This window comes from Rattus norvegicus, chromosome 5, assembly GCF_021556685.1.
Source record: "Rattus norvegicus strain SHRSP/BbbUtx chromosome 5, alternate assembly SHRSP_T2T, whole genome shotgun sequence".
NCBI classification, from domain to species: Eukaryota; Metazoa; Chordata; class Mammalia; order Rodentia; family Muridae; genus Rattus; species Rattus norvegicus.
This window is the reverse complement of record NC_141538.1, coordinates 56940060-56954814: the sequence shown is the minus strand read 5'-3', so window position 1 is coordinate 56954814 and position 14755 is coordinate 56940060. Positions and strand designations below refer to the sequence as shown.

Here is a 14755-nt window from a genome sequence, read left to right as displayed (position 1 = left end):
CCATCGAGTTTTCAATAAAAACATAGAATCGGAAATTAGTCCTGATCCAAAAGCTGCCCGACACAAGTCTTGCAGGTCTTTGCAAAAGCTTCTAAGTGAACTTCCGGAGCTCTTTGAGACAAAGTTACACCAGGAATTGGGCACAAAGGAATGTCGCAAGGAGATTCTGTTCAAGAAATGATGCCCAGGCTCCTCCATTAAAAGGATGTCAAGGAGCCCCTGTTCCTTAGTAAGGTGCTGCAGGCACTTCAATTCTCCAGTGAAGAAGGGGCGCTGGTGCCCCGGAGGGGTGGTGAAGGGAAGAGTGTCTGAAGTCCTGCTATCTCCCGGTTCACAGTACCTGGAGAAGAGCTGACCACAGGGAACAGCTAGAAGTGGAAACTCGAGACAGGGCGGGGAGACAGGAGGTGACCAAACAGGCTAGAGTACTCCGTTAACTGGAGAGGAGGGACCATGTCGCCATCCTTTTCATTCTGGGAACCCCTGGTGAAGGCTCTCTTCTGGCTCTCGCCTGTGGCCTGGGGCCGCGATCGCGGGGCTGGGCGTGCGTGTTGCTGCGCGCGCGCGGGAGTGTGCGTGTGAGCGGTGCGTGTGAGCCGGGAGTGTGTGCGCGCAATTCGCGCGCTGAGTGTGGCCGCCGGGACCCAGCAGCCCGCCGCCCGCCCGGTGTCCCTCCTTCCCAGCTCCTCAGCCGCCTCACTGGAGCCTTCCTTCCACCACCCATTCTTTGGCTTCGCCGCCTCCACTTAAAGTTTCCTTGGCGCAGAGGTTTAGGCGCAACGGCTGGAGCCAAGACGCTGTGGTGGAGGGCGATCCTCGGCGTGGCTCTGCTGCCAGCACCTGCTCCGCACCGAACCCGCCTGAGCGCAGGTTTTTCTTCCCACTTGGCGGGAGCAGGGGGAGGGGTGCAGTGGCGAGAATCACAGAGGAACCCCGTCTCCTGACGGCATACACAGCTTGGCTACCCAACGCATTTGTGGGGTCACGGAAGAAAGCCGGATCCGCAGCCAAGTTGCCTGAGCGGGGACAGGGGAGGTTTCCAAGGCCGCCAAGGTTGTTTCTGTCTCAGTTGCCACAGGCGTGAGGGTTTGGAGACGCTTAGACTGCCAGGGCTTTAGAACTGACATTCCCTCCCTGATCCCTTTGAAAGGAAAAGCTGACAGAGCTGAGGCAGGAGGACGCCCGAAAGAAGCCCCGGGACTCCTGTGAGCTTCATCCTCCTTGGCTTTGGATTTTAAGGACACGAAGGGGCATGGACAACATGTCAAGGTAAGAGACCGCAACCCAGCTGCTTGAATCTCTAGAGAGAATAACTTAAAATAGATGCTGGGATGCGGTGGGGGTTAAGGTAAGTTACACGGAACCCCGGCTGTTGTCACGCAGCTGCGCAACCCGTGTGAATGGCTCCGGGCTGACAAGTGAAATACCAGCCGGTGCAGATGGTTGAGAACCGCTCGGCAAAAGGGAGTGTCCTATCCGCACACTTCTGGATACCAATCGGGAACTGCATCTGGAAGTGGGTCTTCTTCCAGGCTGATTTACATCTGGGCTTGGCTCTTATTTTATTTTCTATTCTGGTGAGGTGTTTCTCTAGCTCCTCACAACCATCCCATCCCTGCGATAGGGAACTGTGGGCCCTCGTCTTGGCAGTGAATTGGATGGCAGGTGAGGATGGAGCAAGCGGGCGGGTTGCAGGGTTCGAGAAGTGCACACCGCGGCCGGGTGCAGCTGGCGTCGGAGCACGGGCGCCGCGGGTTAGGCTGCGCTTCGCTTGGCCTCCGCTAGAGGCTCCCAGCGGGCGCGGCGGAGCCGGTGGGTGTGGGGGCGCCGGGCGGCGGAGGGGTTGGTCGAAGAGCGAGCCTGGTGGCTGAGGCGGCGCGGCATAGGGGGTCCCACCCAGCCTGGTCGGGGGACGTGAGCCGGAGTCCCCGTGCACTACCCAGCTGGGCGCCCCGTCTCCTGGAGGCGAGTCGGAACCCAGGCTGTGCTCTGGAAAGCGGTGAGGGGAGCCAGAGCCACTTCGGGGAGGCGACCATAGTCAGCGCCCAGAGGGCAGCCCCAGGAGGTAAAGCCTCTCTCTCCTTCCAACCCAACCTATAGTCTTGGGAAATTCTCAGGCTGGTACAGATGACAACTAGGGAAGGGTGGGAGGTAATCCATGAGGTCCCTGTCTAAGGTGTCTTTCCCTCTTCTCTGTTGGTTTCTGCGGATTGTACCTTCGAACTAATCCCTGTTTCCGCCTGCTACTCTGGACATTTGCTTCCTTTAAAGGCAAGTTTTGTGTTATTTCTAAAAATATTTTTATCTACTTAATATAATTTTGTTGGCAGAGAGCGCCCAGTGGCTGGCCGTCACTAATTGCTTGGAGCTCAGCAAGGCTATCTGATGGGTCCCCTCTGAGCTGGGATGGACCAGAGTGCAAAATCCCAGGGATGGGGTGTGGTGAAGAAAAGAGACTACCACACCCTCTGTTCTCCCTCCCTTTTCCACTTCACCTGCTTGTGAAGTTGCCCGGTTCAGCATTTTACTCAGCTTCTTGCCCAAGGGACAGACTCTGAGAATGGAGAAGGATTTGGAGAGAGGGGCAAAGGATGAGTAGGAAGTCATCTCCAGAACACCAAGGGGCGGGGTGCGGGGGGGAAGAAGGGTGAAGTTAAGGCACTGGAGGAGGTGGGGGTGGGTTGTTGGGAAAGGGCCTTGAGTTCAGATTATTTATGGAAGTAAGATTCTTCACATTTCACAGTACCTCTGACATTTTATAGTATTCTTAAAACACTACACATGGTGGACACTGGGTATATTTGATTGTAGTGTGTATGCTACCCTAAGAGTAAAATAAATATTTAAGATATTGTGCATACTTGGCGAGATTACCCTAGCTCTGTCAGAGGGCTGAAAATACATTTTCCAGGGTGCTGTGTGAAGTTTCTGCTTATCACGTGTGGTCATTTTCTACTCTAATGCAATTTTAGAGTGTACTATGGGTGGTCGTTACAGCTCTTGCGATATTAACCCTCAAAGAATGGGGGGGAAGATAGATCAATGTATTCTAGGAATAATGAATTCAAGCCAAGACCCAGATATATAAGATATTGGACCACAAGGTGAAAATGAGAAAAAAATATTTTCAGATCTGAGCAGCAATGGTTAACATTTAAAATAGATATTTCTCAGGGTGCACTCAACATCTTTATTAGTGTATATTATTTTCAATACAGCTGAAGTGCAAGACAGACAATATCGAAGCACTTCTTGCTGAAAGCCAACATGTATGTGTTGGGAAACTGCCAGGTATTTTCACCTTAAAGTTCTTAAGTGAAGCCACTGCCTATGGATGATGAAGTGGTTTGGTTATCATTCATGTGGAAAGCATCCATTATTTACCTATTGATTAATCTAAATAAGGAAGTTAATTTTTATATAACAGTTGTAATTTATTGTCAATGGAAGCTAGAAAATGCATTGATGCTTTATATTATGGAGTGTTTCATGCTGTCATCTGGAGAACATTTATATAAAGATGTTCAGAGGAGGCAAGAATAAATGTCTTACCACAGTCCCCCAGCCAAAAAATGGTTAGTTCTTAAAATATTATTGTCCTTAGAAATTTTATGAGGATAAGTAATTTTCATTACTAGTTTATATAGTTGTCTGTACAGGCAGCCGCAAAACATGTATTTGTAATTATTAACCAAAGAAAATTAAAATTTTGAGTTCAATTTTGTTTCTGAAAACACACCAAAAAGCAAAAGTTTTTTTTAATTATAAGAAATGTGTTTTAGGTTTAAAATGCCTCATATTTCATAAAATTTTATTGAACCAAACAAATGATTCTACTTTGCAATCTCAAATTAAGTCTCAAGGCACCATCTCTAAAATATTTTCTCCCTAGTAAAGGGGATTTTAGAAAAGACAAAAATACTTCCAGGAATGCTCTGGAGCTGAAAATGGCCTGGGTCCTATGAAACTTCATGTGTGGAATAAGAACTGATAGGAAGTTGTCACAAATTAATTGGCTTGATGCTTCAATTAAAAACTGATTATTATTTGGCTGTGGTAGTCATTATGGTTGATTTCATTTGGTCTCCAGATATTCTGGGAAAGGACTCTAGGTGGAAACGTTCTCCTGCAGTACAGGGAGAAGCAGTAGCTATCTGCAGACAGGCTTGTCAGTTACCGATCCTCCAGTCTAGTTGGTTTTTATCCACAAGGCAGACTGTTAGGTAGAAAGGACAATCAATTTTCTGACTTTATATGAGCATTTGCCCCTTTCTAAAGTCCCCACTCTAACCTGTTTATGAACGGATGAGATGATACATCACCAAGACACATCCTTTTAGTGCTTAGGGGTTATTTCAGCACCATGAACTTTAAAATCTGGTAAAACACAAAAGAATATATATCCTAAGAGAAAAATAAAACAATGGGCTTTGTAAAAGGTATTTATTAAGTAAATAAAAGTAGAACAGCAGAGACAGAGCGGAGGAATCACCTTTGCAACCTCAAGTTATTTGTTTATATATTAAAAATTATTTTCTTCAGAATAAAACACTTGCTAGCTATTTTAGATCTTAATCCATTTTTAAATAGGTGGTAGTCATTTCAGATGTCTTTTTCATCTGGCATCAACCCTCTTGGTTTTGCTTCTGGGAAGCAAAGAAGGATGAATAGTGAGTGAGTGGGCATGAATGGGCTGCTGGGGAGCTCGTGTGTTTCTATTTCCGGTGACTTACATCCATTGTAGTGGCCAGTGTATCTAAATGCACCCTATTCATTCTGAGCAGATTGCTATTGGCAGTTGGCAGTAAGTGCATCTGCTCAGAACAACATTTGGGAAACTAATTCCATCCGAGCATATATATATTTATATGCTCAGATGTAATTAAAGTTTCATATAATACACACACACACATAATATATATATATATTAGTGTCTCTGTGTGTGTGTGTGTGTGTGTGTGTGTGTGTGTGTGTGTGTGTGTGTTCCATTAAAGTCAGGTAAGATTCTCAATATCAATGAACAGCTTTAAAATATTTACCAAGTAGACTTCTGGTCAGCAGCTTAATCTATAACAATGAATTCAAGTCTCATGTAACATTCTAGTTTTTACAGTATGTATCCTCACTGTCCTATCTCATTCTAGTAACTTTAGAATCAGTAATGTTAGTGATAAGTATTTTGTTAAGTGAGTTAGCAAGAAACTATAGATGTTGATTATTTTCACAAGTAAATACAATTCTGAAACTTCATTGAAATAATATTATGCACAGTCTAGCTGCAAATGTAAGTCAGACATCATTTCTGTCTTTTGAGCTTTGGATTGACTGTCAATATGAGTTTATTTTCATTATAAAATGCGTAATACCAAATGCAAACCTAGGAATCTAGGCTAGGAAACAAATTGCATTTTGTTTCCAATAATAGAACATAATATCAATCTGTCTTTAAGGAGGAAATTATCGTCATTACAGGATTAATAACCAAATTTCAGCATGGCAGAAATTTATATTCCTTCCACATTCAAGCTTCTAGATATGGCACTACAGAGTTTGTGAAATGGATTCTAAATTGGACTGCATAAGAGGATTGTGTGTCTTCATACAGTTTCATTTTAATACAATGTAACAATGGTTAGCAGCAAGGTATCTATCTAGTAGCCAGCATGAAAGGGAATAATAAACATAAAAGGTACATTGCTCCTCCTGTGTCCTGGAGCAGCAAGGGTACCTTTTGGGAAATGTTGATTTTGAAACAGCGGGCTTCATTGCTCAAAAGGGAGGGGCCTTTATTATCTTAATAATTATCTTAATAATTTTTTTCTAAACTTGAAACACACACACACACAGAGGCATTTTCTCTTGTACATAATCAAGAAACCATATGCTTAGTCTCAGTTGGTCTTATTTGTATCAATTAATATGTAAACAGTTGCTGACATTAATGTATTTTCTATTTTCTATCTGAAAAATAATGGTATTTATGATTCTTTTATTGTTTGAGAATTTTAAATATGTATTTGGGTTAAATCCACCCCCATTCTGTTCTCTTTAATTTCAAACCAATCAGCCTCCTTTTCTCCTCCTAAGTTCATATGCTTCTTGTTTGTTTTGTCTAATCCATGGAGTCCCTTTAATGCTGCCTGTATGTGGATGTGTGTGCTACTACCTACTGGAACAAAACTGGTCACTCAAGTGCCACCTGTCTAAACTGAAAACCTTCAATTATCATTAGCTCCTCAGTAGGAGTAAGACTTCATAAGACCCTCTTCAATCCATTCTGGGATTTTAGAATGGTTGATTCAGTGCAGGTCTTAAGCGTACAGTCACAGCCTTTATGAAGCCATATGTGCAATGGCTATTGTCAGTGTCTAGATAATGGGTGTTTGCCATAGCCATCTACACCCTTTCCCTGTTCTCTTTCTTTCTGTACCCTATTCTAAGATGACAACGGAGCCTTTGGGAGATAGAGAGAAGGGTGTTATATCAATGTCCAGTGTCCAGTTGAATATTTTAATCTCTTACTCTTTGCTTGTTGTCTGTTATAACTTTTTACAGAAATCACCATCTACTTCAAAGAGAAATTTCTCTGCTGAGGGTTTAGAGATGCACGTATTTGTAGGTATAAAGTTAAGAAGTGAGCGGAGTTAATTACATTGTCCATTTAGGTGAAGAGCAGTCCTAGATACTTTTGTAGGTATTTGTCCCATTTAAAGGTACCAGGGATGAGTTTCATTTGTAGATTGACCTGCAATCAGAACACAGTTGTTTACACCCATGACAGCACTGTTTGTATTGACAGGCAGGCATACTTTGTCTGGAATATTGTGACTCATGGTGTTTACAACTAGATGGCCAGAATATGTCACTTTTCTCCCCTACTATTATGCATAGACCCTCGAAAGCTATGAAGACTAGTTGCAACTTTAATTTTTTCAAATCCTCTCTTTTATGGTGGTTCTGAAATGCTTTAACTTTCCTTACAAGGAAAGTAACAGAGGTAGTGGAAAAGAAATGATACTGGGGAAGTAGACATGTATAGAAAGGTTCTTTGGAGGAACTCCCATCTGTGTTGTCTGGAAATCAGCAGTATAACTTACAGGTTAGCAGGCAGTGGCAGTTTGATTCACTTGCAAACACCTCAAGGATACACCAGCAGTCCGGTTCCATAGAGTCAGGTTAGCAACAGCAGTGATGCGACCTAGCAGAGACAGCCTGGCCTCAGCCATGGTTCCAGTCTGCAGGATGGACAAACAGGAACACCAGGAAAAGTGCCTCTCTCAAGGAAAAAGATTAGCAAAGACCCAGCAGGCCAAGCTCTGTCTCCATCACTGCTTGGAGTCCTATTTCTAACCTCCAAACATTACGTGTCCTTCATATGCCTTACCTCAGCATAGCTCTTGCCTCAGCAGGTGCATCCAATTAGCCTGAGTCCTTGGAAGCAGCAACAAATTGCAGCACAACACCAGAAGGTTTTGGTGAGTTTCTCTATGGGATCTGACAAATGCAGCTCAACTAGGTAATGTTAGGCAGAACAATGCATGTGTGTCCTTAACGAAGAATCTTTCATCTCATTTGCTTTAGGAGAACATCCTTTCTCTCCTGTGAAAAGTTCCTTCAGGAGTCAGCCTTACCCTTTCACACCTGTGACCACTCTAGTGAAATGTTACTTCACGTGTTTGCCCCAGCAAAATACCTTCAAACTGACTTTCCAAAGAACCCTTAAGTTTCCCCTTCAACTAGTTAGTTGGGATGATGTTCCCAGGTCAGTATCAGCTGGATTTCTCTATGTTTTTTTGCTAAAGGATTTAGAATAGTCAGCAATAGTGTCTTACCATCAAGTTCTGAAAATAACCAAAAGCAAGAACATTTAATGTTTGAGAATGTATATAAGACACCACTGTTCAACAATTCTGAAATAAATTTCTCCTGGTACTGGCTTGTGTGAAAGTCTGTGATGTAGAGGGAAGGCATTGTCTCCCTTAAATATAGTAACTCCAATTAAATCTCATTTATATACATACAGGTGTATCTTAGGAAACTTCTGCAGCAGTATGTTTCTGAATGGCATTTCCCGAAGTTTTTAGTGTTAATTTTATCTTCCCATATTCTCTTCTCTAACCTGCCCTCGCTATCCCATGTTACCCTCCCTGTTCCATTATTCTCTCTCACTTTTCATACTACCTACTTTATTTTTTTTTCTCTCTGTGAAATTCCTTTTCTGTGGTCACTTACTAGTACCCTGTCTCCTATGAACATGCCAAAATAAATATGCATATCTCCAAATTTAAAACTAGCACCAAAATAGAGTATTTCTAACTCTATTGATTTACCTGTGAATAATATAATTCCATTTTTCTTTACAGGTTAATAATTCATTGTTTATATAAACCACATTTTTATTATCCACTCATTTTTGATGGTCTCATAGGCTATTTGAATTCCCTGGCTATTGGAAATTTAGCATCAGTAAACATTGTTGAACAGTACGATATACTGACCATTAGGGAAATGTTCAATTGTGGTTTAGCTGGATCATACAGTGGATCTATTTCTAGCTTTGGGGGAACTCCACACTGATTTTCATAGTGAGTATATGAGTCTGCACTCCCAACAACATTGAAGAAGTGTCTTCATTTCCACACTTCCATGCAAGTATGAATCACCAATTTTTTAATTTTGTAATCTTTAAAAGAGAAAACATAAGTTAATCAAGCTCAAGTAGATTGCCCTCAAGCTAAGAAAACACTTGCTGGCAAGAATGGCTCCATAGTTGCTAAATTCATTGCATTTGTGCATAACACCATTCTCAACAAAAGTGGCAGAAAATAACAGTGAAAATCCACATTGTGGAAACATACTTGGCAATGAAAAGGAGTAAAATAAAGACAGATTGTAATTTAGAAAATTATTAAATTAGTATATTACAATAAGAAAGTGGAAAGGGGGCATTATATGGTTTTACATATATAAGTTGTACAGAGAAATATATCTGTAGAGGCTGATAGTTGTGTTTGACATGTGAGAGATGGGAGTGGAAATGTGCATAAAGATATGCTAGTGTAGTTGAATCTATCCTTCCATTGAATTGTGGTAAAGAATTCATAAATATGTATAGGTATAAAAAGTATGAAATTATTATACAAAGATTTAAAGAGACCATTACCAATTGATTTATTACAGAAATTAAATGTTAGTATTACATGAAAGAAGAAAAAATATTCACAATATAGACAGATATAGAACAAAAAACAATATGCAACTACTTCATGAATATATTATGAAAATATTTGAGAAACTCTGCCTATTACTTAGTTAATTCTTCAGGGAATTGAATACATGACTTTAACTCATTTTAGGCAAGTGTTCTGCCATTGAGATTACAACCTCAGCTCTGATATTATGTTTTGGGAAACGTCTTTTCAAAATGAGACTAGTAAAGAAAGTCTCTAAAGTTGATTAAAAATCAAAAATAAATATAGAGTTAACAAAATACTTTAAAGTATTATATTAAAGCCAAAAATATCTTTCCTCTGATCTCGGGAAGGAGGAGATGAAGTAAGAGGAGAAGACTGAAAAACATGGATAAATGGAAGGAACTGTGTAGAACCACCAAATTCTGTGTGAAACTTGAAAGAGAGATGATTCACAAGCCCAGCAGGAATAGTCAACGTTTACAGAATCCATGCAATGGCAGTTGTTTTGGAAGACAATGAATGGAATAGCCATTAAATGCCACCATGGAGAGATCTCTAAGATATATTGTGATGAAAAAAATTATGGTTATAGAACCACAATTCATATAAGGTGGATTAATACATAGGGTATCTAATATGAATTTCATTTGTGTTGAACTCCAGGATAAAAAAGTAAAACCAAACCAAACCAAAACAGTAACAGCAACAGCAACAACAACAATAGCAGCAGCAGCAGCAGCAACAACAACAAACCAAGCAAAACATGCTTACAGGCTATTGCAATAGTAAAGCTAATAGAAAGTAATGAAATGAATAATAAAAGTTTGTGTTTGGTGATGAAAGAAAAAAATCCGTCCATGTGGGTTGATTCATGTTGATTTAGAGAGCTGTAGGAAACTCTGTCCAAAGGATATCTGATAACTGGTGAGCACAGAACAAGCTACTTATATAAAAGACTACTCCACATCATTTTTTGTTCACCTTCGGTTTGTACCCTCTCTTATCTAAGAAACCCAAGGACTATCTAGAGTGTACTTTCTACCAGATCAAATTATTATCAACTATTTTTATACTTGTTTTTTCATTTGAAAAAAATTTTTTTTCTTCTAAACCCTATTAGAGAAATATTGCTCTTCATGCTAGGAACCTACATTGCTTAAGTTAGGTTCTTAATTCCTTTACTTTGATTAAAACCCTTTTTTATGTGTAGATTTTCACATTAAGAAATATTACATAGATGTAGGACTTCAAACAAAGTAAAGCTTCTGGGGTTTCATTACTTCTTAGCATGGGGCAGGGTAGGAAGTAACATAGCAGAAGTGGGAGGAGGGTGCTATGAGGTGGAAGCCAGATCTCTAAATAAGGAGGCTACAAAAGATGTGAGGAGATGTGCTGAGTAGCAATTTCCTTGTTTTTCTATTATTTAATCATTACATATTTATCTTTGAAAACTTTATACAGGAGATTTGCTTGTACATCATTTATATCTACCCTTTGCTCTCCAGCTCCTTCAGTGTTTCTCAGTCTCTCCCAAACTCATGGCCTCTTTAAAAAGCATCTTCAGTAACTCTTCCATATATCTATATACACAAGCAACATACTGAGTCAAATCAATGTGCATGTTGGCTAGTGTTATTTCAATTTGTCACAAGCTGCAGCCATTTTGAAAAATAGCACTTCAGTTGAAAAAACTTACCACTAGTGTTCCCTGTGGGAGAGCCTGTGGCATATTTTTTGAATTGAGGGTTGGTGTGAAGGGGCCAAGTTCACTGTGGGTGGTCCCAACTCTTGGATGGTGCTCCCGGGTGCTATATGAAATCAGGCTGAGCAGGCTATGAAGAGCAAGCAATCAAGCCACGCCAGTCCATATTTCTGTATCACTTCCTGCCTCCAGGTTCCTGCCCTGTTTGATTTCCTGCCATGCCTTTAGTGATGGATTATGATGTGGGAATAGAAATTGAAGTAAATCTTTTCTTCCACAGGTTCGTTTTCACCGTGATGTTCCACCACAGCAATAGAAACGTTTGGATGTTTAGGGCTGAACTCTTGGGAATGGATACCTAATTAGACATGTTGTCTCCAGAGAAAATTGATTCTTCATAGTGATTCAACTGGGGGAGGGGCATGACTTATAAGATTTCCCATCTATAGAGGGTTACCAGCACATGTTATACTCTCCTGTAATAGCAATGTTTTCATCAAAGTCACACATGTTAGTTTGATTGGAATCCCTAGCTTTCTGATTGATGTTATTGAAAGCATTTTGTGTTGTTGTTGTTGTTGTTGTTGTTGGATTAGCGATAGCAATGAAAAATTGTGAGACATAGAGTGTACACAGAGACATAAGCTCACTGCACACATACTGGAAACAGGTGCTTTCTGGATGGATCTTCTCCATCATTCACTTTATTGGTTTACTGATTACTCATCCAACTAATAACTCCATCTAAAATATTCTTTATTAGTAACTGCCTGATGTATCTTGAATTTTATCTTCAGATATTAAGTCTTAGATTATTCCATACATGGTTTAAGTAGTTATTTTGATTTTTCTATAAACAACACTTCATCCTGCCTAACTAAGTTAGTGGGTATATTTTCTCTTTTTTCTTTCAAACTTCTTGACTGTTACCCGGAAGACATTCTAAAGCATATATCCATGTTAGTGGTGAACACATGTTATAAAAAAAATTGCATATGTGGTTGGAACTGCATTCAACTTTCTCTTTATAAGGGACTGAATAAATCTGCAATAGAAATACAGACTGGTGGAGAAACTATAATAAAAATATGATATATTTTAAATACTTCAACCAGGTATGTATAAGTCTGAAATAAATGAGAACTAAGACAAATTCTGTTATTCACTGGTGTTTAAGTAGCCTATAAAATACTTAGATTGAAGTAAATACAAGATAGAAAGAGGAAGACTGGATGAGTGTCCTACAAAGATTGTAGCCCTGCTACAGTCATCTACTCTTAGCACTCTGGCTCTAGATCTTATAGAGAGTAGAAGAACAAAACATTGTTTAACCTCTGAACAAGGAGGTTTTAATGATTGACGAAAGCTCAATGGATGTGTGAGGTTTGATTCAATAGAAGATAATGGTTTCAGCTTAAACCTTTAAAATATGGATGGTAACCAGATGTTTTGTCAGGAGTCCTGGTAGAACACATGGATGTTATTTGCATTTTGGGGGAGAAGGGATGGGACATTTGCCTTTCCTGTAGTTCTGCTCATTAAATAAGAAAGACCATAGATACTCCAGTTGGACTGATTGCTTTATGAGAGTAAAGTGATAATGAATTTAATTAATAATTTAGGCTCAAGATTTATACCTGGAAACCGCATTCAAAATTAACACTCTAGATCTTGTTAATAATAATTACTCAATTTTCTTTATATATATCTCCAAGGCAATGCACTTTGGCATTCCTCCAAGTAAAAGAATCTTTTTCCTAAATCACAGTGGAAGTTCATAGTCATTCTTTGAAAACTAGCCTTGTGACAACCAGCAAACCATTTTAGAGGCTTTAAACCAATTAAACATTTATTTTTATAAGCTTTTTATATATGTACACTTAATGGTGTTTTATGGCTAATTACTATAATTGCCTTGAATATCTGTCTAAAGTATATGAATCAGGAAGGTAACAATTCCATTTTACGAATTGTCTTTTAAAAAACAATGTTAAAACTATTTCACACTATTAACATGTGATCTTGAAAAGATTGAATTTTATGTTATGTCTAAAGCGCATTGATATTTTTCTGATCAAAAGATTGTAGCATATAAGAAAGTAAAAATTTTAAAAAAATTGATTTCAAGTTTTGACTCTGCAATTGATTGCTAGTTACTGAACTTATTCCGCAATATAGTCTACAGAGGTGTTAGTTTCCAAAGATATAAAAGGAAGAACATAGGCTTTCCTTCTCTGCACACTGTACATAGAGGGACTGGTACTGGGCCAGGACATTGGTATTAAGTACAATGGCACATTTAATACTTGTGTAAATGTAGTCGTTCCTGTGTTAAGTACATAAATAAAGGCAATAATCAAACAATCTTAAATACAATTAAGTTTGTCACTCTGTAAAGATGAATGGAAACCTTGAAAAGAAAAGCAACAGAAAAGCAATAAACCTAAAATGTTTATCCTGGTAACTTTTCATAATTTTCATAACATAATTTCTCTAGACTTTGATTAAATTTTAATTTACTGCTTATGAAACAAGAATAATAATATAAACTTCATGATTAGCATATAAAGATACAATTCTAACTTTCATGCATTTGTCTCTGCCTGGATTAGAAATTGTTGAACTAAACATTTTCAAATTATAAATGATCAATATCACTATTCAGGGCATTTTAAAAAATTGTTTTATTTATTTACATTCCAAATATTGCCCCGCCCTTTCCAGTCCCCACTCCACCAGTAGTTCTCCTTTTGCATCTAAAGGGGTGCCCTCTTACCTACTCTACTCCCCCACCTCACCCTCCACCCGCTTACCACCACCTCCACCCCCCTTATCCACCAATCCCACCTCACCCCCTCTCACATCCCCCTTCCCTGGGGCATCAAGTCTCTTCAAGATTAGGCCCATCTTCTCCCAGAGGGTCCAGACAAGGCAGTCCTCTGCTACATATGTGCTAGGACCACAGACCTCTTCAGGTATGCTCTTTGGTTGGTGGCTTAGTCTATGGGAGCTCTTAGGAGTCTGGATTAGTTGAAACTGTTGCCCTTCCTATGGCATTGCCATCCCCTTCTGCTCCTTCAATCCTTCCTCTAAAACTCTCCCACAGGGCTCCTGACCTCAGTCCACTGCTTGGCAGTGAGTATCTGCATTTGTCTTCATCAGATACAGGTAGAGTTTCTTAGACGACGTCCATGCTAGGCTCCTGCTAGGCTAGAGGCAAGCACAACATGGCATCAATAACAGTGTCAGGGTTTGGTGCCCGCCCATAGGATGGATCCAAATATGGGCCTATCATTGGATGGCTTATCCCTCAATCATTTATCCATTTGTGTACCTTTATTTCTTTTACACAGGAAAAATTATATGTCAAAAATTTTGAAGATAGATTGGTGGCCCCATCCCTCCACTGGGGATCCTGTATATCTACAAGAGGTGGTCTCTTCAGGTTACATCTTACCACTGTTCGGCGTTTTGGCTAAGGTCATCAGTATTTTTAAATGTGAAATATTTGATGTCTCTCTATGTTGTCCAACGTGTTTTTGACTTCCATTAATTTTTCCCAGAATTTTTATCCCTAATTTTGATTTTATGTTTCTTGGATAAACTCCTGGGCAGTTCAGCGAGATTCTAAAATATCTCCCCATTTCAGTAGCAGTTATTTGTCTTCTGAGCCACTTGAGGCTGTTTGTGTTATTTCTTTCTTATTGTTCTGAAGGTGTCCTGTAGCTTTGCCTTGATTTAGATTCCTATTGAAGGATTATTTCCTCAAATGTTTTTTGACTTTATATTTCCCTGAAACTTATCACTTATGAATTCTTATAGATGTGCTTGAAAAATTACTGTAAAAAAGTCTTACTAA

General features: G+C 39.8%; 1 protein-coding gene across 15 annotated transcripts in view; it reads left to right on the top strand.

The window, feature by feature from the left end:
• Nucleotides 1-14755, top strand: part of Lingo2 (leucine rich repeat and Ig domain containing 2) — a 1315053-nt gene that overhangs the window by 629 nt on the left and 1299669 nt on the right. For 3 of the 15 annotated variants that reach the window (XM_087548876.1, XM_087548873.1, XM_087548883.1), the window contains exon 1: nt 623-1269. The gene's annotated coding sequence lies outside the window, so the exon portion shown is untranslated. 15 annotated transcript variants of the gene reach the window in all.